The sequence below is a fragment of the Maniola hyperantus genome, chromosome 19, assembly GCF_902806685.2.
Source record: "Maniola hyperantus chromosome 19, iAphHyp1.2, whole genome shotgun sequence".
Classification (NCBI taxonomy): Eukaryota; Metazoa; Arthropoda; class Insecta; order Lepidoptera; family Nymphalidae; genus Maniola; species Maniola hyperantus.
The window spans coordinates 9,244,473-9,256,289 of record NC_048554.1 but is presented as its reverse complement, the minus strand read 5'-3'; the positions used below and the strand labels follow the sequence as shown (position 1 = coordinate 9,256,289).

Genomic DNA, 11,817 nt, shown 5'->3' with positions numbered 1-11,817 from the left:
GTTTGGCCATGGCACATAGTCCACCACACTCTGTTAGTGAGCCGGCGATGGGTTGATCATGATGATGATGAATAATAATATTCTATGAGTAAAACAAATTGGTAATATTAGGTAGGCATACACGTATAAGTACCTAGAACCTAGGCATTGTTTTGTTGAGATTTTAGTTAGTCTTATTACACACGCTTTGTTCACAGTAAAATTACTGACATTCACACCATTGTTTGGCTAATCACAGGTTGTTCGTGTTGTCAAAGGCAGGCAACCCGCCGAGCCGGCGCGAAGGTCACGTCAAGATGAGGGTGTGAGGGTCTGCATGCGCGCGCACTCTCAACGCTCAGTGTACGCTCAGTCGATGATCAGCGTTGCGCGCCGTCACTCAGTTAACGAATTTCTTATACCTATTCCCGCAACTGGCGCGCGGCACGCGTTCCAAATTATACCATATCATATCATTTTTAATTACCAGTCTTCCGCGCTCGTTCGCCGAAGAACGAATTCGAAGACACCGAACCCGAAGTGACTTTTAGTGACCGTGATCAGCTGATTATATTCTGGTGTTAAATAGTGCAAATATTTGGTGAGTTGTCCCCAACATTTTAGTGTTGATTAAACGTTAATTTGTGTTAGGTAAACGTTTTGCGCATAGTTCACAAGAGATTCGAAAGTATTTCAAGGCGATCGTGGTTCGTGGTGTTCTGACTTTGAATGAAATTGATTTTTATAAAGCAAACCACCATAATTAGTCTAATATTATTTATTCTGTGGTCGTTTTCGGGACGCAAGCTAACTCTGCATAAATCGGTGAAACGGAGGTGCCTTTAAGAATCCCAAGGGAACACTTAGATTTTCCGGGATAGAAGTAGCTTATGTCCGTCCCCGGGATGTAAGCTAACTCTACCAAATTTCATCAAAATCGTTTGAACTGTTGGGCCGTGAAAAGCTAGCAGACAGACAGACACACTTTCGCATTTATAATATTAGTTTGGATGTAAAGTACCTATAGTATATTTTTACTTTTTATCTTGATGGTACCTATTGAAGTGAAACTTCTATAAGCACGCTGAGCGATTTGGGATAGGTAGGTATATCGTGTAAAAACTTCAAGGTCGCGTCACCGACATGCTAATTTTATTTGTTCCTTAACGCTACCTTATGGGGTTCAATTTTTAATTGAAGTGTCAAGTTAGTTTTAAGTTTTTACCTCTGTCGGTAGTCCAAAAAAAGATAGTGGCACTGACTATCTTTTTTTTAGTTTGAGTTTAAAATGAAAAACTTCTACAGTGTTTGGCATATTCCTACAATAAGTAAAATCCCTTAAATACAGGTCCATAGGATTACCATTTTTGCACAATATTTGATTTTAAGAAATGTTTGTCAAATCATATTTTTTAGTGACAGAAACATTTTTAAATAGAAAGTTCTAACACTTTCTGTGAAAGCAACATATAAACTTTATAATACTTAACTATTTAATTGCTGATGATGTAATCAAATTTTATGTAATATTTTATTAAATATACTTTAAGTAAGTATAACACAAAGGGAAAAAAGTGGAAATTGGTATGAAGACGGCTTCACGGTGGATGAACAAACCTGATTATATTATACTTGCAATCATACGATAGCTCTGGGTTCATGCTTATTCAAAACCTCAGGCAAGATAACAACATTGTTTAAAAATAAAAAAATAAGTAAGTAGGTAAGTAGAATGTTAATAATAATAATGACCTCAAAATCGCAGCATAATTCTACGTCTACGTGGTAGTAGAACGAGCCGAAATAGGTAGGTAGAGTATTGAAATTTTCACAGAATGTGTAGGTATTCGAGGCGTCTGGCGGGGGGTTGCCAGGACACTAAGTGTCTGTTAATGCATGACGTGATTTCTAATACTATTCTGAATAAACTGTAAAAAAAATAGACTTTATACTTTGACGTAACAATTTTTACACCTTTATTACCTGTGATCTCCCAAAGCCACCATGATCCAAACTTCATAGTCGCTGATCGTTCTTCCCCTATAGGGTTGGAGACAATACGCAGATAAACTTTCAGCTTGTATAAAATAACGAAGGTCTTGCACGCGCTGGCCGTTAGTCCATATTTCTATTGCCGCTATAACAACAAACAATAAAAAATTCAAAATGGCCGCCATTAAAATAAAAAAAAGTTAAAAAGTGTTATTTCTTATACGATGGTACGGAATGCTTCATGTGTGATGATTTTGACTCACACTTGACCTTTTTTGCCTTCCTTTAAGTACGAGGAGGATAAAATTATCATTCTTATCAGCTCTTATTCTCATAAGTTCTCAACTGTATCTAATATTGTGATATCAATTTAACGGAATAGAGGTGTTAGTTTAGTTGACTCAAAAATTGCATTTCCAGAGCCCATGCTTTATGACCATTATACTGATTTTATTTATGTATGTATAACCTTTTTGAAATAGGCTACTTGACTCATATCTAATTTCGTCCAATAAATGATTATTTATTATAGTATTTTGTTTAAAACAACGAAATATATCAATAACAATTATTAAAAACGCAGGATGGATATATAAATCCAATTAAAAAAAATACAATTTTTACTTTTATTTGAAACGCAGAAAACGCTGTCAGCCATGATGTGACGTCATTAAATATGTAAACAAAGAAATGTCATTCCTATGTCACGCGGGGACTAACGTAGTATCCATATATATAAAATTTAGAGTCCTGACTAACTTATATATCAACGCACAGCCTAAACATCTAAACAGCTGGTCCTAGATACATGAAATTTGGTGAGTGTGTTCTTTGTAGGTAAAGAGAAGGTATCCACTAGGAAAGGATTTTTTGAAATTCCACCCCTGAGTGGGTTAAATGGAGGTTTGAAATTTATGAAGTCCACGCGGGCGAAGTCACAAGCATAAGCTAGTTTTTATATATTTCTAAAAATTCATAGTAAACGTAAAAAAATATCGTTTTCTGTTTATAAATTGAATAAGTTATTAAGTAAGACTTACAACAAAGTGATCTTTGCAAAAATAAATTTGGGTTGAAGTCGTTAGTCATATATGATCCCTTTAAGCAAGTCTTTGCGTGTTACGTATATTTATTTCACTGGGCACTCTAATCCACAACTTTCCTGTGGTCTTTATCGATGCGTTTTTTACATTCTCGGATGATACAATAACGATAATTACTATATTTTTCATGTAAACTAGTATAGAAGTCATGTTTATTAAACTTTGGTAGGTTATGCTCAGTATATATAATGTACTCTGTGGTTATGCTGTTGTTTACAAATGCATGACGTCAGAGCACAGATAATCTATCGGCCAAACATGGCCGACAGTGTTTTCACCTGTCTAAGAAAAATATTTTTTTAAATTAAAGTTTTACGGGTTTTAGAGCGCAAAAAAATATAGTGTTAATTTTTTTGATATAATAGGACAAATATTAACCATTTAAGACCAACTTAAAAAAATTGTCAAGTAGCCTATTGTATCAAGGTAGATGCCCTTTGAATGGTAGCAGGTAGAAGGTTATCAACTTTTAAATTGAGCACATACCTTTACTAAGTACTTTAACCTACCTACTATAAATATATAAAATGAAACATAATAATATTATAGTAGCACGAAGTACTTACTCGTAATCTAATTTTTACGCTAATAGAACGTGATTTTTCTGATAAATGCAAGAGAAAAAAAATTTCTTAATTAGTTATTTCCTTCAAGCCTCATTTTTATTATTTTTCGAATAGTCTTTTAGTAGTAGGTACCTACCTACGTAATACTTAAATCAAGAATAATAGTTATTTGTTATGCAAGGGTGCAAGGATGTTATTTTGTCCCGAGAATTCAAAGACTCGAGCGCAAATAAATTTGCACACGTGCGAAACACACAACTTTTCATCTCACTACAGCGAGGAAAACGCTAGATGGTTGATACAAGAGGCGCCAGTACCGTGAAGGTTTCAATAAGAAGTTTCTATATTATTAGGCCACAAGTCAGGCAGTGAAGGAGGTTCTAATTAAAGAAGATTCTATATAAATGATGAATAAAGTTTTTTTCAGGTGCGTTCAGAATTCAAATTTAAAATTCTTACCACAAAAAAAAACATTTTATAATTCAATGAACTTCATTATATTGTTTACTCAATAAAGCTGAAACAGATTGTTTAATTTAATTACCTAAATAAAAATAGAAATGAATTCATTATATTTTAATTTAATAAAAATAAAAGTTCCTACGTGTCACATAACAAGTTAGTAAATAATAATAAATAGTAAAGACAGTAAGAACGAACCGCGTTTCTGGACGTTTCATTAACACGTAGTATTTTAATTGAAAGAAAAAAGTAAGTAGGTACGCAACCATAGACGCATAGACGACAGTTCGTCACGTTCGAGTTTCAACTCGTACTTTGCGCCCTAGGGAGCAAAATTACCACTTTCCACTCAGATTTCAAAGGGCAAAAGGATTGTTGCCGGGCGAGTGAGATGAAAAATCTATTTTAATTAATTGCTTGTACTAATAAATATTAGTCTAGCCTAATAATAAGAAAGAAGGTATTTTTTTCAATTCTTCTTTAACAATAATGAGCCGCCATATTATTTTGATTATCTATCATATTATTATAGGTAGGTATATAAACTCTATTTTGTCGCTAATTCTTGTATTGCTTGCCTATTATTCAGATCTTATGTTCTTATTATATATTAGGAAAGAAGATCTGCGAATGCAAGTACCTGTATGGTAAATTAAATATGTTTTAACGAAGATAAACAATACCATATTTGAACTGTGCATCGACTTGAAATCGCACGAACTAGCTAATGGTTTTTCGCTATAAAACTAATAGCACAGAAATCGTTTAGGACTTCATAATGAGTAAATGCTGATTCAAAAATGTACGAGAGTAGTGTTATGTGGGCTCGACCGTATAATAAAAGATCTCAGAAAGGGTATTATCCTCAGGGCCGAGCAGCCAGCAGGCACATTTCTGAGGTTAACACTTCGGTAGCGTGGTTCAGCTTTCATAGTAAGTGATACCTGTGGTGCCATCTAGTAACATCATTGTAAGTTACTTTTCGTCGCAGGTTCGTTTTATATCGGTATATATCCGCGGGATAGCACCGCTTCAACCCAGACCACCAAACGGGCGTCCTCTACCTCGCGAGCTTCTGCGGTCACCCACACCAGCGCAACGTGCTGATGAAGATGAGGACGACGCAAGCTTTACCGGCTTTGATAATACCCCTGTGCACAACGACGAGCCCACAGCCTACAGTACGGGCGCCCTGGACCCAATACAAAACCGAGACCTCGAGGCCCTAAGCCAAGAAGGCAGGCCTTAGCCGACAACGGCTTAAAGGACGTTACCGGGGAAGCGTTCTTCCCGAGCCACACCCGGGCAAGGAGGCCATGCCTCGAGGCCCGTACCCCCGTTTTGGCCTAGGTCAAACGGAGAAGACCCCGCTGTGTCGAATTATGTAGGATCCTATACGTGTCTGTATGTGGAGACCGCATCGACATAGGAGGTAATAAGTTGTACTACGAACTAGTACATACAAATTCTTTGGGAGACCGTCACAGATATAACAAGGAAGACTTACCAAAGTGTCTATGAAGTGCATAGTATTTTAGGTATATTAAAGAACGTATAAGTAAACTATGACTTCGGAACTAATTGATGCGCGAGTTGTTCACAGTCTGAGTTTTTTTGGTTGTTAGATTCCCAGCTCGAATATTTTGAGTAAAGTTCATGGACTGTCTTAAAGGCACATCCTTCTTCCCCATCTTTTCGACCTTCTTGTTGTTTGAAGATTGTCTTTCAAAAACGCCGTTTTGTCGAAGTTAGAAGGACCATAGTGCGGTCCGTCATAAAGGTCGAAATAACTTTTTTTGGATTTTACTAGAACTAATCTTGAGGGGCCTTTACTCCATTCACATTACAAGTGTGGCGTCTGGCGAGTATGCTTCCAGCCTTTTGAGTTTGACCACGACGAAAAGCGAAATAAAGCAGATATGTCTCAAATGAGTTTCTTTGCCTCTTGGAAGTACCATTTCAAAAGCTTGAAAAATTATTTAAATTAATTAATTATAAAAAATTAAGCAGATTGTAGAGCAAGAAAAGGGGTTCATTCTTTGAATTCATCACTACCCATATTATAAATGCAAAAATGTGTTTGTTGGTTTGTCCTTCGATCACGTCACAACGGAGCTACGGATCGACTTGATTTTTTGCATAGGTATAGTTAAAGACCTGAAGAGTGACATACGCTACAATTCCCACGGGATTTTAAAAAACTTAAATCCACGCGGACGAAGTCGCGGACATCAGCTAGTATCTATTAAATCATCTATCAAAATTGTGAGTAAAAATTAAATTCACAAAACGCGGGGAAGACACAACCTTAGATCACAATCAAAACTATAGATCTGAATGTTTTCTACATCAGTGGTCAAATCACGAGGGGATTCCTCGGAATAGTGTTAAGAACTACTTAGATTCTACGTCTCAGATACAAAACATTGCAAATTAATTTTTATTTTCATACTGTTGACTCATACGCAGACTAGCTTATGCTCGCGACTTCGTCCGCGTGGACTACACAAATTTTAAACCCCTATTTCACCCCCTCAGGGATTGAATTTTTAAAAATCGTTTCTTAACGGACACGTACGTCATAATAGCTATCTGCATACCAAATTCAGCCCGATCCGTCCAGTAGTTTGAGCTGTGCGTTGATAGATCAGTCAGTCAGTCAGTCACCTTTTCTTTTAATATATTTAAGATATTATAGGCACCTCCACCTATGTCATATCTTTTACTTTTCTGACTTGTAATACATAAAATACCTACTTATATTATGTTTTCCGACCGTTCCAACTAGAACCTATCGGAAGGCAGTAGGCACCTTTCTTTACAAATAGAACAATATTACTAGCGAAATTCCACATTTTATAGGACATTATGTATTATTTCCTTGGTATACATATATAATTATTAATATGTTATTATATAAGTACAAAAATATTTGGAAACTAATAATAATTGTCGTTATAAATAACTTTTGTCATGGGATGAACCGTTGAATCGTGAAAATATGTACAATGACCCTGTATTGTACCTTTAAATCCCTTAAAATGTCTTTTAATTTAAATTGAGAATTTCCTTACTACCGAAATCAAAGTTAATTTTTATCCAATATTCACATTAATTACGTCAAATAAAAAAATCTTTATCGGAGATTGGAGGTCCAAACAATATCAATAATTACCTATACCAGCCATTTAATGAGTCCCACAAGGCGAGCGAGATATCAATGAATTACAAAATATTCTGTTCGTTTATTTGCAATCGCAGCCATGTTTTGTGAAATTGTGCAACAAGTTACAATATGAACGGAATCTTCTGTAGGCCATTGCCAAAGTAATAATAAATTTTGAATAACATTTTCATAACTTTAAAAATAACAATAGGATTAGACGCTACTTTGTGCCGTACGCAGTACTTAGTAAAAGAGTGAACTGAAATCCGAAAGGCAGCAAGTATTTTTTATACCACTTATAGATGTGATTGTGAGTATTAGCAGGAGCTAATAAAGTCCATCTCCGGGATGCAAGCTATCTCTGTTCCAAATTTCATCAAAATTGGCTCAGTGAATGGGCTGTGAAAAGACAACTAACAAACAGCCGACAAACACATTAATTTCTTCGGTCAAAGCCTTCGTATAATTATGATAGAACTTCACTAGTAATACATTAAAGTATGGAATGAATATGGATATTTTGACTATATTTCCTTTAAATAGAATTCAACGCGCTTACAGCTGGTTCATATTTATTTCTGAGAAAATTTTAGTAAAATATTAAGATTTTGTGAAAAAGGAAATAAGTAATAAATTAGCCTCTCGGAGGGCATTACGGCTTACGCGGCACCCTGACATTTTAAATGAGTTGCAAACATTTACAACCTTGAAAAAATCATTATTACGTATTACGTAAGTGTAACTAGCGCAAGGATACTTACACGTTAAGGACTTACACGTCTCCCAAAAACTGAAAATAAAATTAAACAATTATAAAATTTATTTTTTCGGTATTTACTTAATTGAACAATTAGAGTTTTACTCCACCAATAAATTTTATTATTATCGAAAGAATAAATAAATAAAATCTCATGGATCTAATTAAAATCTAAATTTTTTGGCTTTTGTCCTTATTGAAAACAAATATTTTTTATAATTTTCAAATCTCGTTATTAACTTGACTCGTGATTATTCATATCTATACGCAAATGTGTTGAAAATTTTCCAGTCTTATTTGAATGCTTTCGTTATATTATTATGTTAAAATCAAGGTGAATAATCAAGTTTATTTAATATTCAGTTGAACATCAAAATATTAGGTATATTAGTAAAATACCAGTCTATCTAGATTCTAGAACAATATTCAAATTATATTACATTAAGATGTATTAAAAAATGTATAACTCTGGCCTGTGACTATGTCTGCGCAGATTTAGGTTTTTTAAAATGCCATAAACCCTTTATTTTTGCAGGATTGCTAGATTCTTAAAAGTAGCCTAGACTTCTTGGATTTTCCTCTATACCTGCTTGTGAAAGTACTGACAAAATTGGTTCAGCTGTTTTGACCCGGACACACAGTTACAGAGAGACAATTTTTTTCATGAGAACGGGTCTTCTCTCTGAATGAGAAGGATTTTGGCCATAGCCCACCACGCTGGCCAAGTGTGGATTGGTAGTTTTAATTTTTTTACGTGTAAATAAAATAACCGTTTTTTTATATAAAAGGAAAAGCTGACTGACTGACTGATCTATCAACGCATAGTTCAAACTACTGGACGGATCGGGCTGGGATTTGGCATGCAGATGGCTATTATGACGGCCTCCTAATAAAGGATTTTTGAAAATACAACCCCTGACAGGCTAAAATAGGGGTTTAAAATTTGTGGACGCGGTCCACGCGGACAAGGTCACGGGAATGAGCTAGTACCTAATAAAATTTAATTCGAAATACAGCTACAGACACTTTGATTAGATTAATTTTTATAGATATATGTATCTAATGTGATATCAAAAGTTTTATTGGCAGTTTAGTTACATCCACAGATGAAGACCAGGCCAACGGCGCCTGGATGACAAATTATTTATTCCAAATTCTTCTTGCTGCTGAAGGTCACGATTACATTGTAGTGCCATTGAACTGTTATGGACGAACAGTGGCGTGCACAGGGTTTGAAGCCAGGGTAGGCATTAGTTAGGTAGGAACCTGTTTACTGGCAGGTCATCATGAAAAATATGCATTGAGCTGTTACAACTGGGTAAGCAGTGCATTTATGCCTCTATGACCTGCACGCCACTGTGGATGAAGAATATTCTGTTACGTTGTCGTGGATCAGTATGAATTTTATCACATAGTCGTATATTAAAGGCTGGAGGCTGAGGACTGGGTGTGGTGGCGCTCTTTAGGGAAGCCCTATGTCCAACAGTGGACGTCCACAGGCTGATAATGATGATGATGTGTATTAAAGTTCTTCGGACACATCTTTCGGTGTGAAAATTACTCCAACGAGCGCGTTGTCGTGCAGGAACACACTAGAGGGAAAGAAAAGTGGCCTATTCAATGGACCACTAAATTATTATTCTAAAACAGATTTTTATTTATTTTTATGCATTATAGTTTTTGAATTATCGTGCAAAATGTCGAAGAATGAATGTAGTACGGAACCCTCGGTGCGCGAGCCTGACTCGCACTTGGCCGTTTTTTTAATTCTGAAATATTTTTGTTAGTTTTTACACTCAAAAATAAAAACAGTAACAAAATGAAACTAATATTGTCGATATACGTATATTTTGAGATACACGAGCTAATACTGCCTACGCAATGGACACGTCAGTGGAGCTAATAGCAACGTTGGGTAATTCATCGATTCGGAAGGCTGCATGGTTCACGTTGCGCATATATGAGTTCGTACGAGAAGAAAAATGAGGCAGTTTACGATCTTACCCCAAGTTATTAATAGGGGCTTATACCTACCCAATATCTATGTGAAAATGTTATGAATCTAGGTATAACTCTAAGAAACAAACCGGCCAGTGCGTAATTGACACATGGTTCAAAGATGACCGTGTATTGTGTAGATCCCTAAAAAGATCAGTTCAGAGTCAGACAGCAATAAGACTGTGCAAGATAATGAAGTAAAATTTATAAATTGCGAAATTCCGCTTATCATCATGAACATTTTACCAAAAAAACTTTCACCCGTTTTTTAATATGTTTTAGTAAAATATCACTCTCTCTTTGGTTTAGCTTTACTGCGCTCAGACCTTGATTGTACTTAAGCCCAAATCCAACGCATATAATTCATAATTGACTTGTCTATAACATGAATGTACCTACGTACCCACGTGCAGTTAGTCTGTAATCAAGTTAGGCGAGTCACGGCGCGGCGTGCGTTGCGTGGTTGGGAAATACTTCGGAAGGCCGTCTGGTCCATGCCGGTTCTTGACTCCCATCACTCGGCTATCATCTTAAAACCATTTATTATTTGTTAATTATCTACTTATATGTGCACATGCGTGCCTTTATCATCGCAAGGTAAGGTAACGTTTGGTATAATATTTAAAAGACAAAATAAAAAGGTTTTTTTTAATCAAATCTGTTTTCTGAACCAGTGGACAGTGGTAGAGTCTTAAAACAAAAATATCGCCTGAGTTTAACATCTAAATATATAAAAGAAAAGGTGACTGACTGACTGACTGATCTATCAACGCACAGCACAAACTACTGCATGGACGGATCGAGCTGAATCTTGGCATGCAGATAGCTATCATGACGTAGGCATTCGATAAAAAGGATTTTCGAAAATTCAACCCCTAAGCGGGTGAAATAGGGGTTTGAAATTTGTGCAGTCCACGCGGACGAAGTCGCGAGCATAACCTAGTAATATCATACGTGGCTGTCCTACATGAAATAAATAAATTCATTGCATATTAAATTTTTTGTAGGACTTCGACGTTTTGCGAATTTCCGAAAATTAAAGCACGCACAGTACCTACTGCCTACTGCACGTAGCAGTAAGTTTTTATATAGTACGCGGCAGAAAATAATGGACATCGGCCTTTAGAATGACATGCTTTGTAGAGCGACGTTGTCTCTGTCACTCATACCTATATGACGTTTTGTCGGTCTCAAAGACAGAGACATCAAACAAGGCTCTACAAATCCGCTATCTCCTTCTAAAGGTATTTTCTTGCGTTTCTGTACCTGTATAATATGTACATCTACCAATCGTAGATCGAAAAAAGAATCGCGCTTGAGCACTCCATGTACCTAACTATCTACAAATCAATTAAGCTGAGATAAATGTCAAATGCGATAGTTTCATAATTAATTAATATTAATAAAAATCGTGATATGCAATTATACTTCTAGAGGAAAACGCATCTCATTAATTCCATTCACGGTCCTGTATAATTACTATGTTTTATTCATTGCGTGACCATCTCGCGTGTTTACCATCTTACAGCCGAGAGTAATAATATAATATTATAATTAATCAATCTATCTATACGATCTCTTGAAATAAGTTACTCAGCAACGTTGTTATTTGACAAAAAATGGTCAAATTGGTTGAAGAGTTGCGTACCATCGCACAAGAAATGCCACTTTAATTTTTTTGTGATAGGTATAGGAGTAAACCCACAAATTCACAGTTTTCAGATTTTCCCATTTACTTGTGCTGACATTGCTACCAGCCTTTCATGATTCTTAGGTCAACGAGATTTACCCTAT

At 35.8% G+C, this 11,817-nt stretch overlaps 1 protein-coding gene across 1 annotated transcript in view; it reads left to right on the top strand.

Annotated features, from left to right (window-relative positions):
- Positions 1–316: 316 nt before the first annotated feature.
- Positions 317–11,817, top strand: part of LOC117991075 (short-chain dehydrogenase/reductase family 16C member 6-like) — a 51,394-nt gene continuing 39,893 nt past the window's right edge. The window contains exon 1 of the mRNA XM_034978621.2: positions 317–580. The gene's annotated coding sequence lies outside the window, so the exon portion shown is untranslated. The remainder of the gene's footprint in view (positions 581–11,817) is intronic.